Raw genomic sequence first — 25,927 nt, 5'->3', positions numbered from 1 at the left:
AGGCCCCACTGAGGCATGATAAAGGGCAAAGGGGAAACACATGTATAAGCCATTTGAGAAACCTATTTACAATAGGGGACTTAAATAAAGAGGGATGTCAGTCAGCCGCAGGAAGGCAGACAGAGCAGAGAGATAGCGCTTCAGAGTACCAATAACAGAGCTTTGCTGGGCACGGTAAGAATTAAGAGAAGAATATCAGAAAGAGGCAGAAAGAGGGTTGGTAGATTTTTCTGTACAGTATAATACAAACTTTTGCCATCAGCAGGCATATACCGTCTTGGTGGAGGAAGCCTGGCTGCCAGAATAACATGACCGAATTCGGGAGGAAGGTCCAACACTGTCAACTGTCGCTGCTTAATCTCCACGCAAAAAGGTGGAGAGTTGACAGGTTCGGGTGAAGAACCCTTGACAGTGAAGAGATGCTTTCAATGATAGATGAATCGCCCAGAGCTCCAGCAAGTTGATGTGGATTCTGAATTCTTCCGGAAACCAGAGTCCTCTGATCTCCACTTCTCCCGGATGTCAGCCCCATCCCAGGAGTGACACATCTGTCACCCTTGAGCAATCTGGTTGGGGAAGGGAGAGGAGTCTGCCTCTGACCCCATCTCAGTTTGTTAGCCACCACTACAAGTGTTCTGCAGTTTCCTCAGAGATCACTACAGAGCCCGCATATGCCATCCAGCATGTGTCACTAGCAGGATGCAAGAGGCCATGAGACCCAGTAACCTTAGGGTCATTCTCACCAAAATCCAGGACAGAGGTTGAAACATCAGTATTATAGCCGGAATATCCTGGACTTGCTGCTCAGGAGGGTAAGCCCGAAACTGCATTGCGTCCAGAACTGCTCTGATTTAAGTAAGCACCTGAGAAGGATGTAGGGGTGACTATGGCACGTTTATAGAGAACCACAGTGAATGCAGGTGGTCCGCCGTCTTCTGGAGGAGGGAGATAACAGCCTTGGATGAGCCCGTCTTCAACAGACAGTCATCGAGATAGAGGAAAAGTGACACCTCTAATCTCTGCAGATGATCTAGGACCACTGACATCACCTTGGTGAACACATATGGGGCACTGGTAAGGCCAAAGGGGAGCATGGTGAACTTAAAGTGCTTGTGGCCTACCTTGAACAGCAGGTAAAGATTGTGGGCAAGCAGGTTGGGAATGTGCAAATAATAGTCCTGCAAGCCCAGCGCTACCATCTTCTCGATCTAGGGCAGACAAGACATGAGCAAAAGTGAACATCATGAATTTCTCCTTTATGAGGAAGAGATTAAGGGTTTGGAGTCTAGGATGAGCTGAAGACCCCTGTTCTTTTTTGGTATCAGAAAGTAGCGGCTATAGCAACCACTGCCTACTTCTGATATCGGAACCCTCTCTATGGCTCCCTCGGTCAAGAGCTGTGACGTCCTCACGGAGCAACAATAGATGATCCTCCATCAGACGATCGTGAGTTGGTGGAATGGGGGAGGGGAGGTTTCAAAGGGGAAGGAATAGCCCCTCCAAATGATATGCAAGATCCCCCTGTCCGATGGTATGGACTGCCAGTGGTTGAGATGATGTTGGATTCTCCCACCAACTAGAAACCCATGATCTCTTAGGGTCAGATTAGGAGGGCTTGTGGGTTGAAGCTGCTAGAGGGTTGGTGGTTTAAGCAGACCTCTGACTACCTGAGCCCTGGGGTCTGTATAAACCATGCCCGTGCATAGCTTGGGGAGCTTGCGCAGGACTGTGGCTGGCATACGGTTGGTGGGGGTTCTTAGGTATCCACGAAAGGGGTGAAAGGCAGACTTGGGACATGAAGCCACAGAGTCCCAAGGACTTGGCCATAGCCCGCGAGTCCTTAAAGCGCTCCAGCGGCGGGTCTGTCTTCTCTCTGAAGAGACAGGTACCATTGAAGGGCATGTCCATAAAGTTTGCCTGGACATCCCTCATAAAGTCAGATGTTCTCAACTAGGTGTGACTTTGAAGCGCCACTGTTGATAAAACCACTCTGCCCAGTGAGTTGGTGGTATCCAAGATATACCTAATAGTGAACTTGGTTGCATCTCTCCCATCCCTGACTGCTTGGGAGAGGATGGCTCTGACCTCCTCCAGGGCCTGTTTGATTCCTTGTCCGGGGGAGCGGCAGAAATCGCGCTGTGGGAGGTTGAGGCATGGACTACCAAGCTCTCAGGGCCAGGGTGTTCGGTGAGGAAACTGTCTCCTGGTGCAGGACGATGGTGGCTGTGTTCACAGGAGCCCCTGTGCTGGGCTTGGACCAGGTTCCCAGCAGGACATCAGTAAGTGTTTTCTTGAAAGACAGCAAGGGCTCTGAAGGGGAAGGTCCTGGTTGAAGCACGTCCATCAAGATGTTAATCTTGACAGACACAGAGGTTAGTTCGAGGTCGAGGACCTCTTTGCCGTCTTCACCACCATTGCATAAGACACTCCCTCCTCCGTAGCCACGGTAGGGGGAGAAAGCAAACCACTATCTGGAGATGTGCCCAGTCCACTGGCATCTCCCAGTTCCTCAGAGCAGCCCATTGAACCTTGAGTGTATATCTGATATTCTAAAGGGTACAGTGACCCCCCCCCCCATTCTTCCCCCATGCATAGCTGTTCAGTTTAAGGCTCAGGCAACAACTTAGGACCATTGGGCCCTGTCAGCGCCAGAATTGGCCTAGATTAACGCTGTTCCGACTCAGAGTCATCAGAGATTAGAATGGGGCTGGCGCCGCCGGTGGTTGCCAACAGCATCGGCGTCAGGGAAGGTCACGTTGGCACAACAGGAATCGTCCGGATCCGTGACTGGATCCATGAGGGCCCATCAGACCTGAGGCTGGAGTCATCATCCAGAACCTGATGGGCTTCCTTTTAAACTTAACGTGCTCCAGAGAGGTCGGCCCACTCGAATACACAGCACTCTGGCTCCCAGAAACACAGGGTGGCGTGGAGTCGAACTTGGAAAACTGCTCCGTAGAACCGTGCTTTGAAAGTCGATATTCTGATGTGGTTGCGTCGGCCAAGGAGAAGTCAAAGCACGCTTCGACTTGTTATGCTTCTTGAGCCTCTTCCCTGAATGTCCTGAGGACTCAAAGTAGGACGAAGAGGATTTGGGGCTCCTGGAGCAGTCCCACGACCTTTCCCTCAATCTGGACTGAGACCTCCTAGGTCCTAGTCACACAGCGTCTCCTGCTGGGCCACAAGCAGCTTTAGGGACCACTCCCTCAATGCCTTCAGTGCTGTGGCCCGGCAGTCCGAACATGACTTGGAGTAATGGTCACAAACATATCAGATGGGGTTTTGTAACCGACATGGCATGGTGAAAGGCGCCAAACAGTTTAAAACCTGTCTTCCTCAAAGACATCCTTGACACACTTGAAAAAGATTGACAAAATGTAAAACAAAATCCTGTCAAAAAAATGACAGAAGGGTAGCTCGTCTCCAGATTAGCGCTAATAGTGTCATGTCACTTCTGGCAATTACAACGCGCACAACCGAACAAAGCTACCTGCTGGTGCACAGGGGTACTGCTCATGAAAAAACTTCTAGATCCAGTCTGACACCTGGGAAATTCAAAAGGAAAGGAATCAGCAGCTAGATGTCTCTATCAGATATATTTGACTATGGTGTTTGGTTGTTGACAGTTGACATAAGAGGAAAAACACTTAATTATTGTTAGAAATGGGGTCTTTGGTTGACAGTCAGGTTACCCCCTATTCAAGCAAGGACCCTCATTCTAGTCAGGGTAAAAGAGAATCACCCTCAGCTAACCCCTGCTTACCCCCTTGGAAGTTTGGCAGAGCAGTAGGCTTAACTTCAGAGTGCTAGTCGTAAAGTATTTGTACCAACACACACAGTAACTTAATAAAAACACTACAAAATGACACAACACCAGTTTAGAAAAATAGGAAATATTTATCTAAACGAAACAAGACCAAAACGACAAAAATCCACAATACACAAGTCAAGTTATCAATTAAAAATCATAATGAGTCTACACACACTAACGCTGTCAGCGTGAAAAAGTACCTTGGGTGCGTCAAAAATAACCCCGCACGGGTGACTGCGAGTCAAAAAGGGCTTGTGATGCGTTGATTCCACTCACGAGCGGGACCATGCGTTGTTTCTTCTTTCGCCGGGGTGCGCTGTTTCTTCTCTCCGCAGGAGAGCGACGCGTCGATCCGGTCGGCACTCTCTGGTCTGGGTAGGTCTTGCGTTGTTTTTTCACGCCCAGCAGTACTTGAGTCGGAAATCCAGCCGCACGATGATCCGAAAACCCAACAGCGCTGGTTGTGGTCTCCCAGCCTCCATCAGCGATGCTGCGCGTCGTTTCTCCTGCTCTGTGCATCAATTCTTCAGTTGCGTTTCCTGCGATCATCGATTCTCAGCTTCGGAGCCGGTGGCGCGTCGTTTCTTCAGCTGCATATCGGAGTTGCGTTGATCTTTTCCCCGCACGGCGCTCTGTGCGTGGATTTCCTTGTCTTTAGGCTGCCAGCTTCTCCTTTCAGGGTCCCAGGAACTGGATGGGCACCACAGGGCAGAGTAGGAGTCTCTCCAGAGACGTCAGGTGCTGGCAGAGAGAAGCCTTTGCTGTCCCTGAGTGAGACTTCTTCTCAAGATGGAAGGCACAAAAAGTCCAGTCTTTGCCCTCTTACTCTGGCAGAAGCAGAAACTGCAGGATAGCTCCACAAAGCACAGTCACAGGCAGGGCAGCTCTTCTTCCTCAGCTCTTCTCCAGGCAGAGGTTCCTCGTTTCCAGAAGTGTTTCTAAAGTCTGTGGTTTTGGGTGCCCTTCTTATACCCAATTTCTCCTTTGAAGTAGGCCTACTTCAAACTAAAGTCTCTTTTGAATGTGAAATCCTGCCTTGGCCAGGCCCCAGACACTCACTAGGGGGCTGGAGACTGCATTGTGTGAGGGCACGCACAGCCCTTTCAGGTTTAAGTCCTACCCTCCCTCCTAGCACAGATGGCTCATCAGGAAATGCAGACTACACCCCAGCTCCCTTTGTGTCACTGACTAGTGAGAGGTGCAACCAGCCCAACTGTCGAACTGACCCAGACAGGGAATCCACAAACAGGCACAGTCACAGAAATAGTATAAGCAATAAAATGCTCAATTTCTAAAAGTGGCATTTTCAAACACACAATCTTAAAATCAACTTTACTAAAATATGTATTTTTAAATTGTGAGCTCAGAGACCCCAAACTCCACAAGTCCATCCGCTCCCAAAGGGAATCTACACTTTAATCAGATTTAAAGGTAGCCCCCATGTTAACCTATGAGAGGGAGAGGCCTTGCAACAGTGAAAAACGAATTTAGCAACATTTCACTGTCAGGACATATAAAACACATTACTATATGTCCTACCTTAACCATACACTGCACCCTGCCCCTGGGGCTACCTAGGGCCTACCTTAGGGGTGCCTTACATGTAAGAAAAGGGAAGGTTTAGGCCTGGCAAGTGGGTACACTTGCCAAGTTGAATGTACAGTTAAAACTGCACACACAGACACTGCAGTGGCAAGTCTGAGACATGATTACAGAGCTACTCGTGGGTGGCACAACCAGTGCTGCAGGCCCACTAGTAGCATTTGATTTACAGGCCCTGGCACCTCTAGTGCACTATACTAGGGACCTACTAGTAAATCAAATATGCCAATCATGGATAAACCAATCAACCATACAATTTACACAGAGAGCATATGCACTTTAGCACTGGTTAGCAGTGGTAAAGTGCTCAGAGTCCAAAAGCCAACAGAAACAGGTCAGAAAAAATAGGAGGCAGGAGGCAAAAAGATTGGGGATGACCCTGCATAAGCAAACAAAATTCAACAATTATGAAGATACAAATGTACAATTTGAGAAAACAAACTTGCTTTATAAAAACAATCTGACTTAAAAAAATGAGGGAGAGGTTGTTGTAGCTGTTATCTTCAAGGAGCAGCTAAGGCTGGGCATTGACTGGAAAAAAGAATGCTTAGGTTTTGTCTGAATAAACTGTTGATAAAATAAGGGACAATGATTAGATCCAGTGGAATTATGTGATATAGTGGTTACTGCATTTCCTGCAAAGATGATGAACCTAAGCACTTACCACATAATTAATACATTTCAAAAATGATATTTGCAACTATAATGACTCACAATACTGCCAGACAATGTACCACATAAATTAGCTTTTCTTGTCACATTAATTAAAAATTGCTCCAAAATCTGGTCTACCACTGCAGCATAATAATAGTAGATTTGCCAATGGTTGAGCTCTGCGGTCTCGTCTGGGGGCTGATGATGATGATGAGGATGAAACCTATATGTTATGCGTGTGAATATTAACCAACCATTAGGTGAATTTGCTGACGGCTATGGTATTTTGGTGATGGATCAAGGGCCAGAAAATATCTTTATATTTGTTTCGAAGTGGAGATATAACTACAAGTTTTATATATATGGGATTTATACTATTGATATAGGTTTGACTGAATACGGCCTTTTCTCAGTAAATTTCAATTCTTATTTGTGTCCATACTTAAGCGAGATAACTTGAGTATTATATTCTTAGTGGTGTTCATAAGTGATATTAGAGTAGAGATGGTTTGGTTGTTGAGTCATACTTCATACATACCTATGGGAATAGTTATTTGTATAATATATATAGAGGTGTGGTCTCTGAAAGTTGAATTTTATTGGCAAATTTTGGTGTGTTTACTGTCTGGATGTTTATCTAGTCTCTGTATTTTTCTATAATAGATATTCACTTAGGATAATTTTGGATACGACAATAAGAAATATACAATACTAAGTTTGGACCTATTCACTATAGGTAAGAATCTGGGTTTGCATGTATGCAATATTAAAAACCAGGGGCACTACTAGGAAGCGAGGTTACGCAAGTTAAGTGACTTATTAAGTCTTACCCCCCTAATATACACATACGGATTTATCTCTATATGTCAGTACTACCTTTACGATTTCACTCCTGTTACAGTAGCATACGATATAGTAACAAACATGCATGACGACACAACGTTGACATTTTCACATATGGGGACAAAGATGCTTTAAGACTCTGCATGACTCGTTATCCCACCGTTTATATCACAATGGTGATGGTTTCCATTTTTCTAATGCGAATCAAGACTATATTAACAGATACCTATACCACCGTTTGTATCACTTTGGTGGTGGCTTCCATCTTTAGTAAATGCGAATTGAGACTATAATAATAGATATATATACAATTACAGCCCTGATGAAGTCATGGGGAAATTCCCGGACGAAACACGTGTTGGCTGTGAATCCGAAAGCTAAATCAACACTGACTACGAGATACCTTTGAAGAACATGACTCAATTTGGATTGAAGGATTTGGGATTTTGACTTTGGATCATATCACAAGTTTGGAGCATCAATTTTGAATATTTGATTACATTGGATTCGGACATTGTTACTTAATTGAAGGACATTGATATATATGATTTATATTATCTCATTTTCTTTTTGTAGTAATATACAACATATGTACATAATGAGTACTTACTTATGAGCACTGTTTTATTCGATCTCATAACAAATCTTAATCAGTGATTCTATAATACTGGATATTATGTATGCATGAGTGCCTCTTGTAGTTATTGGTATTTATGAGTGCTTAGCACACATCAAGACCCAGGGGTGGGGTCTTTCAAGGGTGCACCATCAGATGATTTAAGTAATAATTTTGTGTGATTTTTCCCTATTACCCAGAGCGTCTAACATTCCCTCGGTTAAGTACACCCACATACAATTATATATGTTAAAGGGGCCTGTGAAATGTTTTTATATGTTACAGGTTCCTGTACGATGTGGGTTTTATGCTACTACATTTGTAAAATAAAAGCACCAAAACATGACATTGATAGATGGATCGATAGATTGATGGATGGATAGGGATAAAAGGTCCGCAAAACTAATAGAATAAGCAAAAACAGAACAATGAAACCATGACCTCTAAGCCTAGTTCTGAAAAAAAAAAAAGATTATTTCATTTTTTTATTTTAGGATTAAAGGGTGAAATGTGGTTCAAACATTTCACTCATATTTCTGTTTGCAAATCTAACTTAATATTTATTTATACACGTGACCCAAGAACGGATTTTAGATTAAAATTAGATTATATTTTTCCATCGACTAATCAATCATGTCATGAAGAAAATTTACTAAGCTTCGGTAACCATCTTTCTGGTGGTTTCTGGTTACTCTACCTGCAGATTCCTCACCTACTGAGCAACTCGGGACAATAATCTAGACTGGAAACTTCTGCAATAGCTCATCCAAGCCAACAGAGGGTACAGGCTTCATTACTATGTCAAGATCCGAACACCCGGTGATGTCACTGGAAGTATAAAGTGCTCAATCACACCAACCCTTTTTGAAGCACCAACAAGGCAAAAGGACGAGAAATTTGTAAATCAATATTCCAATTAAAAGCTAATGCATTTAAAGAATTGACAAAACTTAAAAATAGTAAATAACTTTCTACAAGCAGTGGGTAGGGTAGGTAAAGTATCCACCAGAAAAATCATTACCTGAGGTAAGTAACTTTTTCTTCTCATGGATACTTCTACCTGCATATTTCTGACCTGCCCACAAAGTACTTTAAAGAGGAACTTGAGGAATGGTTCAACCAAGACATCTTATAGGACAGAACAGATAAAATGACCATTATTCCAAACCTCTGTACCCAAATAGTAATATTTGACAAAACTGTGCAGAGATGCCCATGAAGTAGCTCTACATATATGCACTGCTGAAACTCCTCTTGCCAATGCAGAGGTAGAAGATTTCACCCTGGAAAAATGGCATGTATGCCCTTAAGTGTTGTTAGCGCTACTGAATAGCAATGCATGAAATAATCCACCTTGATAAAGTTCTCTTTTGAACCAATCTTTTATTTCTTTTACCTCTGTAGCTATACCAAAAACTGGTCGTCAACATGTAAGTTTTTTGCTCTATGTAAAAAAAAATGAACTGCTCTTTTTCAATCCAGGCTATAGCGCCCACCTTTCTTTCACCTTAGAAAAATGTGGAGGTGGGTAAAACAAGGGAAGGATAATAGACGGACCGAGGTAAAACTAGGTTACAACCTAATAAAAAAAGCAGCTCTGGTCTGTAATACCAACTTGCTGGGGAAAAACAGACGTTAAAGGTGGACAGTAACTGAGTGCCTGCAATGCACAGATCATCTCGCTAAAGTATGAGCATTATACATAGTATTTTTAAAGTTAAGAGCCTTAAATTGGCAGCTATGCACCAGTTCAAATGGAGAATCCACCAAAAACGTTACAACTAAATTGAGGTCCCCACTGATGAACTATTGTGTTTTCAGAACACCAAACAATAAACCTTTTCTACCTTTTGGGATACGCCATTTTGGTAGATGCATGCCAAGAAGACAGAATAACATCTATGTCTTCAGATGGCAGCTGAAACAAAGCTAAATGTCCCCAATCAATCTCAAAGTTTGGAGGTGTAGGTTCTGAAGATCGGGATGTAAAACCTGATCCACTGTCTGGGAAAGAAGATACACAGAGAGATGGAGATAAAGGGAGAGGGGCAGGAGGTTTGCATACCACTCACTTTTTGGCCAATCCGGGGCAATGAAGGTTACTGGGGCAAGGTCTTGGTGAATGTTCCTCATAACCCAAGGAATCAAGGGTATGGGTGGGAAAGCATAAAGTGGAAAATTCCTTTTCAATTAGAACAAATCCTCTAAGGCTCCTTGCAATGAATACTGGAGGACAGAGAACCTCAGAAAATGTATACTGTTGTGAAAGGCAAACAGTTTACCTGGAGGATGCCGCATTGGGCAAAGATGTACTAAACCATCTCCGGATCGAGACACCACTTGTGGTCAGCAAGATGAACCTGCCTGAGGCTCTTGAGTTCAGAGAACCCGCCAGATGACTTGTTACTAACAAAATACTACATTGGTGTGCCCAACACAAGGGTCTCAAAACCTCTCAACCCAGAAGGTGAAATCTCACTCTCCTTTATTAAGTGACATACCACACTGCAGTCTTATTTTATGTCAAAAATCTAACAGACTGTGAATGGTGAGAAGAAAAGCCTTCAAGAGCTGGTCATATTGATCTGAGTTCTAGCATGTTGATTAGAATAATTTTGTCTTCTGGAGGCCAGAGGCCTCCGACCTTCAGAGCAACACCCCACCACAGAGTGTAGGTATTGGTCACTGGCATGGGAGGACAGAAAGACAATCCTATAGTTAGATTATTTTCAGTTCTCACAACTTGAGATCTGCTGCAGCACCTGGTGACATGACTAAGGTGTCTGAGAGGACTACCCTGTGTTGGAACCACTGCTTTCAGAGACACCACAGGAAGACCCTCATATGTCAATGTACATATCGACAAAAATATGCAAGAAGCCATCAGACTTGGCTGGTGTATTACCTTCAAGACTGGAATTTAACTTCACCTGGAAACAATGGAGACCCAGACTAAATGTCTTGGATCCTCTCAACAAGCCAAAAAGTTTAGGGACACATAGTATCCAGTACTGATGCTAAGTATAAGAGACACAGAGGGCTTTAGGTGAATTTTGGGTCTGTTTATACAAAAGACCAGATCGGACAGCAGAGATGCAGTGGACTGCAAGTAGCAGGAAATTATATGTGAGTTTTCAGTAGTCTATTGTCTAAATATGGAGATAACAGGATTACCGACCTTCTAAGAAGGGCAGCTAGGATACCACAGCAATCACCTTTGTAAAATCTTGAGGTGCTCTAATTAGGCCAAAAGTATTACTTAAAAAATGCACAGTGGTACTGAATAGAACCCACCACAAAACACAGGCATTTCCTTTGTAACTGCAGAATCGGTATGCAGAAATGTGCACCCTGCAAATCCAATAACACAATTGAGTCTTGTTCCTCCAGTGTCAAAATTACTTGAGCTGGGGAACAAATCTTGAAAAACTTCTTGTGGAGAAACAGGGTCAAAAACTTGAGGTTTCGGATTGGATGTAGACCACCATCCTTTGTGGGTACCACTACCCAGTGGCCCGAAGTTACACCCTTTCTGGCCTAATGAAAAAGGAATACTTTGCCACTCACCGGTCAATAATGCATTGACAAGACCAGTCTAGAACTGCTTTCCTGGGTTGGGGGTGGTAGAATAAGAGGAGGAAGAGAAAGACCATTGAGTAGAATAGCCTTTGGACTTGCCATTACCCATCTACGTTCTGTACTTTTTCTTTTATTGCTGAGAAGTTTATCATTGGTTAAAGACAAAGCTTCTTGAGAAGCCTCTGAACTTCCGAAATAGATGACGTTTTTTGGGCTGTTTGAAGGAGTAAGGAATAAGCGGTAGCCCTGCTAGATTTTAACCTTTGAAGTGCAGAGTCTGCCTTAATCCCAAATAATTTTGTTACATCAAATAGGAGACCCATTAAAGTGTTTTGGACATCCAAGGAGAAACACGAGGTCCAAAGCCAAATATGTGTCTTAGAGAAATCGATGAACCCATGGCTATGATCACTGAATCTGCAGTGTCTAGACCAGATTTAAATATCTGTTTGAGGCAGTCTGACCATCCGTATAAGTTATGAAAAGTGACCTTGCTGGTGATCCAGCAAATTGGGAACTACTAAGTTGGTCATATATTGCAAAGCTGAGGTGTAACACCCCACTAAACAAGAGGTGTTTAGCGATTTCAAGGCCAAACTGACAGCTGAGAGACTTTTTTCCAACATACTCTTATTTCTTGGTTACTAAATCAGCTAGGCCTACTGGGAAGGCTCTAAAATTCTGAAAAGCATGACACCTGCACAACAAGACACTCAGGGGAAGAATAGCTAGATGAAAAACCAGGTCCCTGAGAGCAGGTCTATATCTTCTAGCTATGCCTCTATGCGTAGCTGGGGTGGTGGTAGACAGAACTGGATGTAACAATGTCTCATTAAAGGGTATGGAGGTAGATCAAATAACCTCATTTGGGTTATTCAGTTTTGTCACAGCAGACGGAAGAAGTAACTAAGACTTCAGCAGCTTTTTTGGCCACAGACTAATTAGAAACCATCTCAGGCCATAAAGGACCAGAAGGAACCATCATGTCTATTTCAGGTGAAGTTGCCAAGCCACTTGAATCCTGTAAATCCTGAAATTCATCAGGGTCAGAAGAATTAATTTGTGGAAGACTTTTCTCCCATCAGAGAGAGAGATTTGCATCTGTCCCAAATAATTCAACAGTTTCTGCCCTTACCAACAGACTTTCTTTCAAAAGACTATAAGACTATATCTTGGATATATGCGGTGCACCTGGAGGGATTGACGAGTTTTAGATTCTGGAATCTGTGACGATGCCACCGGTGACAGATTAAAAAACAGCAACAGCTTTGGAGATGCTTGGGTCGACATTGAGAAAACAGGCTTTGCGTGCGTGGATAATGGCACCAGATGTGGAGTTGCCGGTGATAGAGCAAACTGCTGGAGCAAGAAAGGGGTGAATGGAGCCAATGCAGTATTCTTTGGTGGAAATTTAAATGGTGCAGCAGCGGGGACCATCACTCTCCTAAAAACCTCACAATAGTGTTAAAAAAAGAACACTGGATCTGCTCTGGCAGCAGGAAACTCAGGGTAAGAGTGAGGACTACCCAATCCCAGAACTGGATCCTGAGGTGAAGGTGAATTATCTTGTTTCTCCTGGTGCCTTCTCTTCTTGTGTGTGTTTCCTGAAACATTTAGAATGTGGAAAGGCAGAATATTGTGAACGAAGATGAGATCCTCTCCTACCTTATTTTACACTGGCCATAAAGAGTTTTGTCTCCCACTCTTTAATGTCCTTGGGGTGGATTCTTTTGCAGGAATCACAAGGATAGGTGTCATGGTTTAAGCACCATAAGCACACCTCATCAGGTCCATTGAAGGTCAGCTGACCCTCACGATCTCTGCAGGGCTTAGAGCTCGATTTTTTCAGATGCAACATATTCAAATAACCCTGGATCCGCCTTGGTATAACAGAAAAAAAGGGAAATGCTGTTGGTACACCTGTTGGGCACTTTAAACTTCTTGTGATTTCATTGTTTGGATGGTGATGTCATAATGAAGGTGGTGCCCTATGCCGGCGTGGATCAGATACTGCAGAAGGGTTTCTGGTCCAGACTGGCACTAGGGAATGTTTACAAGATGAGAAATCTGCAAGTAGAAGTATTCATCAGAAAAATCCTTCCAACAAGCTGTGAGGACAAAAACAGTTTGCTTTACCCCAACCATGGGAAAACAAAGCCCTAGGGGGCCTGTTGCAAGAGAATCAATAACAGGTGCCATGAATACTTCCAAACCTCTACTGTAAATCATTCTCGAAGGAAAGGGCACGCCACAGAAGAGTACAGAACATAACTGTGGGATTTGAATGCTCTGTTCTTCTTTCCCAGCAACTTGTTGAACAGACATTTTGAATAAACCAGATTATATCTGCATGAAATTACTTTCTTATTTCCAATATTTGAAACTGTGACATAAGGTGAAAGGTGGGCTGCTGACCATATTTGATGATATAAGTTAGCAGCAGGTAAGATTTCTTAAATAGCATTTAATCACAGAGGTGTTGATCTATAGTACTGCATGTACTAGGTCATGCAGAGCGGACATTGTACAGAAAAAAAGAAAATTAAAAATAACAGCTTTGCACAAAAATACGCTAAACATAATGGTTACTTTTAACACGCCACTTTATTACAAAAAAACGAGTAAACTCTTAAAACAGCAGGGAGGTTTCGACAAATAAGCACCTTGCACGCACATTCTTGAAAATCTATTTGTTTCAGCTCAACACAGTATGTAAAATCAGGCCCTTTTCAAAATAGCATACACACCCCACAAACAGTCCATGCAATGGGCAAGATTTGCATGCTCTGTTTTCTTGATGGACGTGCTGAAAATTATCATCCACTGGCTTCAGCCCAAGACATGTCCTTATCTACATATAATTGATCATGAATTGCAAATCCACTTACTGGACGTCAATAAAGAGGAGGACAGAGATCCCAGAAGTGCAGAGCTCAGACCGTGCTCAACTACATATTAAACCACATTTTTCAAAGCTGAGTGGCAATAAGTCCAACCTGGAAATTGTTTATACAAAAAGGGCTGCATTTCTTAGAAGCCACACAAGGCAAGGTTAAGACGGCTATGCCATTTCTACACTCATGAAAATTAACTGATGTTTCACAAAACTCATCACTCTGAAATTAACAATCAGCTGTCAAAAACAAGAATGTCTTAGGAAAGAGTGTACACATCACATCCATGTTCAATACCGGACACTAACACTAACTTCCATAGACTTTATAACAAGTCTAGATTCTATGTCAGGCCCGGAGGCGAAAATTAGACTGTTCTTTCTTCATTTTATTTTTTCCAGCAGCCATCATAATATTATATAACAAACTACTTTTCCCATGAAACATCGAGAAAAGGAAGTTTAACAGTTCATACAATCAGCTTTGAAAATAGCAGAATAAGGTCCCCTTGTTGGAGCAGATATGCTAATATGAGAATATGCTAATGACTTGCGTATACATACTAATGAAAAGAACTATATTAATAAATGAAATAACGTGTAATGTGCAAAATGTGCCCACGAGGAGTGGTCACCATCTGTGCTAAAAGTACTAAATATTGTGAAATGTTTAAAGTTTGTATTAATATATCATAATTAACGATATAATCTATGTTTCATAATGCCATATGTTCTTAGCTTAGCCAGAGGCTTAGTCAGCTCTAGGCCTTGCCTGCTTAAACATGGAAACGCGATGAGCTGCCGCAGACTGGAACTGGAGAGAAGAACCTTGAACTGTACGGAGTTCAACTACGAGCTCTGCTAAGCGAAAAATGAAAACTCACCAGCGGACAGGAGACGATCAGAACAAATTGATACAATTATGTGTAGAGTAGGCTAAATGTACTTTCCCAGGACTTGAACAATGGAGCTACAGACTAAGAGCTGGGAGCAACAATTTTGTTACCTGGAGAACCGGATGATGTTCTCATCGACAGAAGAACCAGTCATGTTAATGGAACTTGACTCTCAAAATAACATAGACAAGTGGTAAACAAAAATTATAGGTTAGAGTCATAACCCCTGATAAGGTTGACCAATGGGCAAATTGTGGGACGGACTGAGAGACCCTAAAAAAAAAGTCATGATATGAAGGGAAAAATCAGAACGGAGAGGCGAAAGTTGATGACGTCAGGAGACACTGTCCGAAGAGCTGAAAACTTGGGCTTGCTTCTGTGAGCCTGAGCCTTGCTGATGACTAATGACCCGGAGACGAAGTCTGACTCGTTGCTGATCTATCTTGGATAGGTAGCTATAACCTGACTGAAGAATGAATGCTTTTCTTTCTAGGTACCAACTGCGCTGTTTAAAACATTTTCTCTCTTAGATAGATTATTTCCAAATTAACGATTTTTGACTAAATTGTTTTAGCATGAAGACCCACATGCTGATGCTAATTCGGAGACAGGTAGGCTGATAAGGATGACTTAGACTGACTTATATTGCTGAATTATTCGATATATTATGAATTGCTATTTGCTTGTTTAACGTTGATTGCATATTAACAAGTGATGAGAATTTATGGCACATGTTGGTAATAAACTAAATTGGTAATCATGATATGGTTGAATAAAAGTATTACGAATAGAGTTGTAACTAATAGGGAATAAACAGAACTAACTTATGTATGAGCCATGGTGGTTTTTCTGACTAGATTAGTTCATAGATATTTGAGTTGATCACTTATTGAATTGTTGAAGTTTTCTTTTACTCGCTATACTCGACTCTGATACCCAATGCGATCCAAAAGATCGACCTATACGCGTCCCCTTGTAAGTTTACTTACTAAGGACAAGGCTCGTCATCACACTCTTTCTTCGCTGCGCCAGCAGTCTGCAAGCTAAGTACCTCAGTCTCTTACAATTTCTTCCCTTGCCATTATTGCAGTATTAGGTCTTTTCCCAAAGCTTATGTCTGCCTATTGGTAATATTCTAGGCTTGTAAACAGGATTTGTGCATTAATCTTGTTTTTTTTCTTAGCACGGTCACAGGAATGCTCTTTCCCTTCTTTGTGGCCGCTACAATCTTGTCAATATCCATTGCTTGCGGAGCAGAGCGGTTTCCAGCCACTAGGGGGCACCGTGCTTCAATTTGAACTCGCACTCCCTACCTCCTGCAGCAGCCAACGCATCAATTTCTCCTTGACAGATGAAACGCAATCGGCCATCCTCTCGCATTGGGAGCCATTTTTGCTGTCAGAGCTTTCCGCGCTTTGATTTTTGCACTGTAGCCTACATGCGAGCGAGTGGGTGCTTTGATCCTTGCCTTTCGCAAGTGAAGCTGGCCCACGCCTGGTATCTGACACCCATTAGGGAACTGTACTCAGCCACTTTCCAGCCTATTCCTTCTTTAGGGACATAACCCGGGCTGCCCTGTTATTTCCGAGTTGAATAGGAGGGGTGTCTATCCATACAGGTGCTTGGAGCCTGAAGTGGAGGTTTTTCTAAGACATTGCCTAACCCTCCAGATTGAGCACTTCAGTTATTGAGGGCCTTCCCTCCCTACACTTGACCTTGCCCACCAGGTTTCCCCCTACATTACAATGCAGGATACTGCATGCGAGTATTTGGAGGAGGAACAGATCAACTACCTCCCCACATTTTAGTGGCATCATGGATGCCTCTATCCACAAGTCTGTTTCCCAAGCAATGGCACCCCTGGAAAAGTAACTCATGCACTTAGTATCCTAATGCCAACAACTCCTGAGGTCCCTTTACCTCCAGGCCAGCCACTTGCTACGAAAGGTAACTGCAAACTCACGGGGACCTTGGGGTGGATCTAGATGCCTCTGAATGCCTTAAAAAGGTCTTCTTAGATTCACAAGCCCTGCCTGCCAAGTCCTCAATCCCTGGGCCCTTGGTTGGGGATAATTCTCCAGATGCCTCAGATGACACAGAACTAGGCCAACCCTGGCGAACCTTTGACCTCCTCTGCACCCCCAAGCGGCGAGGGGACCTCAGAGGCCATCACCTGCGCTCTGCGGAGTGGGTCCCTGCGGCTAAGGTCCCCTCCTACAAAGCCAACTGCCTACAAAACCCCCTGGATAAGGGGCCGCCTCAGGGCAGAATGTCGCCATCCTTTGCTGGAGGGCAAGGTGGCCCTCACGCCGGAAACAGATGCCAGAATGGCTACCTTCCTGGCGAAATACATCAGAGACACTAAGAGGGGGGGGAAATCGATTGTTCCTGGCACTCATGCCAGGACAAGCAGCTTGGCCCCATATCCAAGAATGCTAATTGGGCGATCTCCACCGAGTAGTCCTGGTTCCTTCTTATAAAGGATGGACCCCAAGTTAGGGCTACTAGCGACCTCAGCGGCAGGCCCATTCGTGCAAAGGGGTCTCTATGGAGAACCATTCACCCATGAGCTAGGGAAGTTCGTGGCCATGTTCAACTCCTTGGATAAAGCCCAATCCTCTATCAAGCGAATCGTCAACCCTCAGGTGTTCTCCAGGGCTGGTTGTGGCAGGAGGCGCTCGACCGGCAGCACCCCTCCTCAAGGTGCCCCCCCAAGAGGATCAGATGTTCGAAGGGGCCAAAGGCAGGATCCTCTAAGTTTCCGCACCCTGTATTCCACCAGAAGCTAACCATGCCGGGCGGGGAGCGAGGGGACATTCCAGAGGAGCCAACTCTTCAACCGCTTCCCAAGTTGAGTGTACAACCATCTTTGGGGCTTCAAATTGGGGACAGGTTAGCACAGATTTTTCCCAATTAAGAAATCCTCACCTCTAACACTTGGGTTTTGGAGACAGTCAGAATAGATATAGAATTCTAAAGCACTCCGTTCTGGCCACGCACACCAAGACCTATCTCCTTCTACCCGTCCCAGTCCTTTCTAGTGGACGCAGAGGTCGAACAATTTTTAGGCAAGGGTGCGATTATCGAGTCACAACTCCACCCCAACAGTTTCCTCAGCAACCTTTTTCTCGGTTGACAAGCGAGATAGCGGGCAGAGCCCAGTCATAAATCTCAGAGAATTCAATGAGTGTCGATTTTTCCATCATTTCTACATGGAAGGAAATAACCTCCTAAGGGATCTGCTGCAGAGGAACAACTGGATGCAGATCTCACGATTCCCATCTTCCCCTCCTCGCTGATTCCTTCAATTCCAATGGCACTCACAGACCTTCGAGTTTACGACTCTTCCTTTTGGTCTGTATTCCTCTCCTTGTTGCTTCAGCACGGTTTTGAAGCCTGTGGTGGCGCACCTTGGGGCCAGGGGCATCAGACTTGTAGTCTACCAGGACAATATTCTCCTCATGAACCAATGTCCCAGAAACCTGACATCCCAACTCCAAATGCCCCCACCTCTCCTGGAGTCTCTCAGCTTTGTCATCAACAAACAGAAAATCGGTCCTTTGCTCTTCACAGTCCCTACAATTTCTAGGGTTTGTAGTGGATTCGGTGCAAGCCACCTTGAGCCTTCCATCCCACAAGCTTTTCAAGATCAAACACAAGCTAAAAAGGAGACTCTCCAAACCAACCACGTCTCTCAGACAGATAGTTTGGGTAGTGGGTCTGCTACCCTCCTCCACCCAGGCCATCTTTCTGGGTCCATGGCATTATAGGGCCCTTCCAGAGCCTCAATATTTCCCACCTCTGATGGGGCTTGACCTAGTCCCTGTTGGTCCCCCTATAGAAGGAGGCCCAAGAGGAGCTCAGGTGGTGGATAGCCCATGTGGAGATCAGGCAGGGCTGGGTCATCTTCAGCTCTCAACCGGACCTGGTAATAGAGTCTAACGCCAGCGGTTCTGGCAGGAAAGAGTGGTGCAGGGACTAACACAGGCTGAACATGGATCTCTGTAGAGCACTCTCTTCATATTAACTGCTTGGAACTGATGGCAGGCTCGTTCGCGGTTCGTTGCTGGACCAAGGACAAAGCCCAAAGTTGCATTTTCCACAAAATGGACAATATGGCAGCGGTCCACTACATCAGTCACTTGGGGGGAATGCATTCGAAAACACTGTCCGATCTGGCAAAGAGCTTCTAGACCTACTGTCTAGAGCATCAAATCTCTGACGGCGGAGCATCTGCTGGGAAAATCCAATCAGACGGCCAATTGGCAGTTGCATCGTCTCTATGATGTGAGTCTTTGGAAATTAGATCCTTCAGTGATCCAGAATTTGCAGACCAGATGAGGCCCCTTCTCAACCAACCTATCTGCATCCAGCCTGGACTAGCAACTGAACAGGTACTACAGTTAGAGGCTGGACCTCAAAATGTTGGAGACAGGCACATTCCTGCAAAACGGGAGGACTGAGAGCAGGAATGCCTTTCCCCTCCTTTGCCATGATCATGAGGGTATCCGTTCAGGTCCGGAGGCAACAGGCGAACCGAGTGATCCTCACCCTGATTTGAAGATCTCAATTCTGGTTTCCAGTTCTGATGGAACTTTCCTGCAATTCTCCAATCCACCTTCCCTGGTTTCTGGATTTCCTCAAGGATTTCCTAGGGAGACCTCACCATCTGGTCCTCGAGGGTTCTCTACATCTCATGACCTGGAAGATTAAACCTGGAAAGTCCCAGGCCTTTTGCATGAAGCTGCCTTGTTACTCTCCAAAGCTTGGGCAGACAGCACAAATAAATTATACTTCTCCGCGTGGTCTCGATGGCTGAGTTGATGTGTTCAATGACAGCTTGGTCCTGTGGGGACAGCTGTTGTGAATATTCCAAACTTTCTCACTTATTTGGCCTCAAAAGGTCGAGCTTACGGAGTAATCAACACCTTCCGTTCGGCTATCTCAGCTGGTCCTTCCCCAGTGGTTTGTCATCCAGTGGGAGAGTAACCCCCTAGTCCAGGCTTCTGCAAAGTGTCCTGGAGAGCCGGGTCCACGCCAGATTTTTAGCATATCCACAGTTAGAAAAAAGATGTTTCAGAAATCTACATTTTTCTAAATGTGGATATGCTAAAAATCTGGCATGGACCCAGCTCTCCAGGACCGACTTTCAGAACCCTGCCCTAGTCTGTAAACTTCTCCAAGTTATATGACTCTTCCCTTCCTCTGGAAATTAGGTATTCTACCTTATGGGCCGTGAATAAAGTCCACTTCGTGTTCCAATCTTAGCCCTCTAATAAATATATGTCTCTGAAATAGATGTCAGGAAAAGTGGCAAGTCTATTATGCCAGGTCTCCTGTCATAGGGTTGTGAATGTCAGGGCCCTGGATATAACTAGATGGACCTTTACTCCGGACGGAGTTACTTTCTACGGTTAGAGGAGAACAAAATCTAATTCCTGGGTGGCTTCAAATCCCATGTTCCTAGAGGCCCCTAAGTTTTCTGTGGTAAGAGCCATTAAGGCGTATGAAGCTCTGACAGAAGGGCTTCGCCCGCCCCGGGAGAACAACAGCTTCTTGCTGCTATTACAATGCCACATAAGGCGGTATCCTCTCCGACCACTACCAGATAGGTCAAGTGAGCCATGCAGGAAGCTGGCATAGATACAAAAAGGTGTGAGGCACATTCTTTCAGAGAGGCCATGGCTCTAAGACTCTCTCTCTGGGAGCCTGTCTTGAGTACATCCTCAATGCAATAGATTGGTCTTCAGACTCTACAATTAAGTGATTCCATTTTAAGCCAGTCCACAATATTGTCTCTCAGGTAGTGGACAAGCTTTAAACCAACCTAATCCTCGCCTCCGGTCCTGACATCGAATTAAAAATGTCCTTGTTATCGTAACAGAAAGTTTAAATTCTATTAAGGACAGTGAGGTGAGGATTAGCCCTCCCTGAACTGCTAATTTACCTTTGCCCACCCTATGATGGTCTATCTTTACCTGATTATGGTATATTTGCGCTTCTTTGTACTGGAGTGCAAGTACTCGATTTTCCTGTTTGTGATGACACTTGGTTTGGATAAATCTCTGACACTACCGTCTTCTGACTATGATAATATGTGACTATTTAGACGCTACATGCATTATTTGAGTATGGACTTTCACACGGCTCTTTTTTCATAGGGATGGATTTGGGCAAACAACACTAAGAAAGAGGGACTGTCTTCAGAGGACCTTATTTTGCCATTTGTGGAAGCTGATTGGATGAACTGTTTAACTTCCTTTCCCCCAATGTTTCATGGGAAATGTAGTTTGTTATTTTGCCTGGGCAGAGTTTGTGGAGTTCTGCTATGAGGAACTCTGCCAAGTGCAGAAAAAACTCCGCCACTGGGAGTTCAGCGTGAGGCGTAGTACTGTACTTCCCGCTGCTCACGCTGATTTTTTATGCTAGTAGTTTGTTCTGCGGTGTGAAATCAGCACGAGCTGCACAATGTACAGCGCAAGAGGGCACTTCTTTTTGCTGCTCGAGTAGATGTACTACTCGAACAGCAGCTTCCAAAATGCGAGCAGCAGGTATCTCAACGCAAGTGGTTGTGACCGGCCGTGACCTCGCAGGTTAAGAAATCTCACCAGGAGGTGATCTATTTGAGTTTTCTCGCTCGCCACCCTACGGTGGAGCGGGCAAAACTCCACCAACTCCGCCGGCAGAGCGAAATTCATCGCCCACCAAGTGACAAAAGACCAGTCTAATCCTTTCCTCCGTGTTCTTAATAGAATTTAAACTTTGTTATGATAGCCAGGTCATTTTTAATTATTAGTAATGATAAAGAGCACGTTTTAGCATGGATCTAGAAAGACAATCAAGTACATGGAAAATAATATTTCTAGAGACGCCAGGCCAGGCAAGATAAGTTTTGTCCAGGGGGGCAGGAGGCACGCCATTTTTCCAGGACAATTACTAAGTAAATACATTCTGAGTAAGTTCATTGTATGTACATTCAACTTACATTGATATCCTGAATATCTGCCACGGAACCAACCTTCAAAACCATATAGTGGTCACTCTGCCCTAGACCAATAACAGCTAAGAATACAAATTAGGGTGGAGATTAGAAAGGTTATCCCAACTAGGTATACGGATACAATATTGAAAGGTGTGAGACAGCCCTGATACCCATCTACAAGCTTATCAAAATTTGTTAGATGGATGGTACGAGTCCCATTTAGAGGTGTACTTGTATGACGGTAATCTTGCTTGTACAGATAAATGCTGTGGAGGTAATCGATATCCATTAACGTAGTAGGTCTGTGTTATAGGTGTTCTATTTTTAAATAAGTTGTCTGACATTCTTGTGTGTTGTTCGGTGTAAAATGCTACTGGGAAAACATTGAATCCCAACTGTGTGACATCTCGGCACTGTTTGTGCAGAGCTCCGTCTACAGTGTTCCGTAGGAGGTTTTGTTAGCGACTGGTGCTGTTTCGGCCTTATGTTAGCCTTCTAAGTCAAAAATAAGCAGTGTGGCATGTGTTATGTTGGAATGTTTTGCGAGTACCTTGGGCTACTCTATGGGCCTCTTAAAGTGATACGGAATCCAGGGAACAGAAAGCAATCTTATCAGTCCCGTAGATGTTCCCCTAAAGAAACAGTGAGTCCAGGCACCCAATGGTATAGCCCTCTCGAATTTGTTATCAAACTGATGTAACAAATACATGATTAAACATTCTGTGACCCATGTATGACAGCATACAGATATAGACAACGCTAACTTTTGTTGAAAAAAGTGAGCGCCAAGGCCAAAGGTTTTTCTCAGGAAACCTCTGTCCACTGTAAGCAGCACCCACTTCAACCACCAGTCCCTGCGCAGGTACAGGTAAGAGCGTTCATTGTCAGTCTGATACCAACTGATTGTGTGGGATAACTTGCAGTGCCTTTAGCATCCAGAAGAAGATGGTGATCTTGAAAGACGTGTAACCTAATATAGGACATGAATTGAGAGTGAGCAAAGCAAACGAGTCTGACCAACAAATGCAGGATGAATGTTTCTCCTGGTTACATTTTGAAGAAGAATGTGTCAAATAGGGTATTTTAAAGAACATTTGTCGGGTAAATTTGCAAAACAGCATTGGACTGAGAAAAGGCCTGCATATGAAATATTCTAGAACTTTAATGCTGTATCAATTTCAAAGCAGCAAAAAGTAAGCTGATAGTCTTCAGTGCCACCATAGACTACAGAACAACCTAACAAGGGCAGATGGCAGAGGTTTATGTAGCAGCATCATTTTAAAGTTTACATTCTTTTTCCTGGAAATGGGATTGCATTTGACACTTCTAAGCGCAATAGTGCGCCCTCATTGATCAAGTATTGCCTTGTTGTAGCGTAAACACTTAACATACCCTCGCACAAATGGCCCATGTTGCTTCTGTTTTAGAAGCTCCTCATAGTAGGTTTCAGAGACAGCTTCGGCAAGAGGACATCGTCCATCTTGCAAATCTCGCTTCAGTCTTCACTGATGCACTTAGAACTCTAACCCGCTGGAACTGGACCAGGACCAGGTTATGTTTGAGCAATATATGTCTGCTTAGAAATACTTGGTCAGCTGAAAACGACGCCATGCAGTTTCCTTAGCCCTAGCCTAGTGCCCCGACAAAACACACGTCCCCCATATTGTGTGATCCATTTATGAAATGTGATGGGCATGTGCATACACTTCCCACCATTAGCAAGTCACTGTAGAACATCCTTGGACTGGGCACACATATCTATGTGCTTTGCTGTACCAGCAAGCTCCTTCCTACCTGAGGCTTCTCTCAAGCCACGGTGCAGAATTCTAACACTGATCAGAGGCCAATAATGGTCCCTCCCAGTGAAGTCATTCCCGCTTGGTTGTGATTTTTACCATACAGCCCTAAGTACTAAGTTAATATTACAAAGACTTGCCTCTACCTCGTATCATGATTTGCTGTTCCAAAGTCCTGATGAACAATGACGCCTGGAAACTTTTACCACACAAATAACAAATGCCATGGGTCGGCATGGGCTGTTGAGATATTGGGATCCCACTTCATTGGATCCGTGCCTGGCTTCCCTCAGACCCCACAATATACGAGGCAAGTGAGCTTTGGCCGAAGCGGTGGCGGCTGCATGGCAAGGGTCAGATCTACTGTAGCGGGGGATATTGTATGCGTTCTCGCATCAGACATTTTATAACCATGAGCTGCCTTTTCTTCATAAACTGTAAGACCAACTTCATCAAAATGTAATGTAACAAAACAAAAGTGCTTATGTATTATAGCTGTTCTTACTTAAGGAGCTGTGCCACCCACTCGGGTGTAGCAAGCGCTATATGAAACTGCAAAAAACGAAATAAATGAAAATGGCCTTGTTAAACGCCATCTACCCACTAAGTTTAAAATCACACGTGGGGTCGCCACTGCTCATGGAAAGTGATGCTGCTGGGTGGTGATATTTAAGGATTGTGAGATGTGTAAAGCAGGAAGTGTGGGTAGGTACTACAGCAAGAGGTACGGCACTTTTGATCATGGGACGCCCATTTACTTAAAGCAGTCTCTGCTACCATCAAAATAAAAGGAGAAGCCCATACTAACCTTTTACCAGCAAACACGACAACTGCCCTGAAGAAGGCGACAGTCATGAAGGTGCCTCACATAACATTCTGGCACGAGCTTCTTACCTACACCCAAAATTACATGTGAGAACAACCAAACCGCAGAATTTTTTTTCCCCATTAGGTGTTATCTATTGGCATTGGTTAATGCATGCACTTGTTTGCATAGTAAAATAGTTTAGTTTTAAGCCGGGATAAAAAATGAATTTACATCTGCATGCTGAAAAATGGCATCAGAACATTTATATGTCACAGAAAATAAGCAAATATCTTAGAAAATGTAAGGCACCTTAGAAACAATAACAAACAATGCAAGCACATTGATAAAGGGGAGCGATAACCAACTAACTAAAAGATTGACTGGCAAACAAGAGCTGTGGTGGTAAAGCAAAGTGACAGTTGAACAGGCGAAACAAAACAGAAAAAAGGAGCAGCTTTGCCAGACATCTTTCATTAAAAAAAAAAAAAACACACAACCAATCAAGCTTATGAAATCATATAAATAGTTGCCTAATATTTTGCAATAAAGCCGCCCAAAATATGACAATACCCTTAATTTCAAATCTTAAACTTAATATTCATATTTCAAACTTTACAAAAACCACTCCCTCGTTAAAAATTGAAGATTTGCTTGCACAGACTTTCTCTTGTCATCAGCTAATAATGTAAATGATACAGGCATACTTTTACTATCCAAGCTGTAAGCATCAAATGTCAATGTCTGTCTTTTCGAATAGTGTTGAACTAAATAACAGCAGTGGCCCTGAACAGAAATATATTTCTGCTTTGAAAAATAAAAGGTACGAGCACCGTTGTAAAGATGGCACAGGAAGCCACTTAGACAATCGCCAGTCTTGAGGTATACTATCTGAGGGGCAGGGCCTTGAATGGGTGCGGTTGTGGACAAACATGGAGGTGGGTAGGGGGCCGAGGAGAGGGATCGGAGTTTACAGCCCTGCCTCCACCAAAACAAATTACAAAGGCTTGAGAGGGTGCCACCGACATTCTGGGAAGGTTTCAAAACTCTGCTGAATGTAGCCGCGCAGCGCCTCGACACAGTAAGTGGGAAACCTGTTCTCTCTAGGGGGTTCCAATTCATTTGGTGCACACAGTGTGATATTGGCTGTTCACTGGAAGACCATGTGACACACGGTGCTGCCATCTGAGTTAGTGGGTATGAATCACACATTTCATTTACACAAAGGCTGTTGCAGTTTAACAAATGAGCAGAATATACCTAAAGTTTCACCATGACCTTACCGCTCCATCATGTGCGTAATGCGGTGGTGCTTGGAAGTCCACCACTGTGAGCGCTCCCTGGTCTGCACATCCTTTATCACCGGCCACACAACATCCCCCTGGGTGCGATGCCTGCTTCCGGGGGCCAATTTCAAGAGATGGGCACAACAGTGAGGTTCAACCAGTAG

The 25,927-nt window shown here is 44.0% G+C and overlaps 1 protein-coding gene across 4 annotated transcripts in view; it reads right to left on the bottom strand.

Moving 5' to 3' along the window:
* DIAPH3 (diaphanous related formin 3) overlaps positions 1-25,927 on the bottom strand; it is a 1,960,340-nt gene that overhangs the window by 1,077,259 nt on the left and 857,154 nt on the right. The gene's annotated exons all lie outside the window — the stretch shown is intronic.

This window comes from Pleurodeles waltl, chromosome 8 (genome assembly GCF_031143425.1).
Source record: "Pleurodeles waltl isolate 20211129_DDA chromosome 8, aPleWal1.hap1.20221129, whole genome shotgun sequence".
In the NCBI taxonomy this organism is placed as follows: Eukaryota; Metazoa; Chordata; class Amphibia; order Caudata; family Salamandridae; genus Pleurodeles; species Pleurodeles waltl.
Note: the sequence above shows the minus strand (reverse complement) of the source record. Positions and strands in the feature narration are given on the sequence as shown.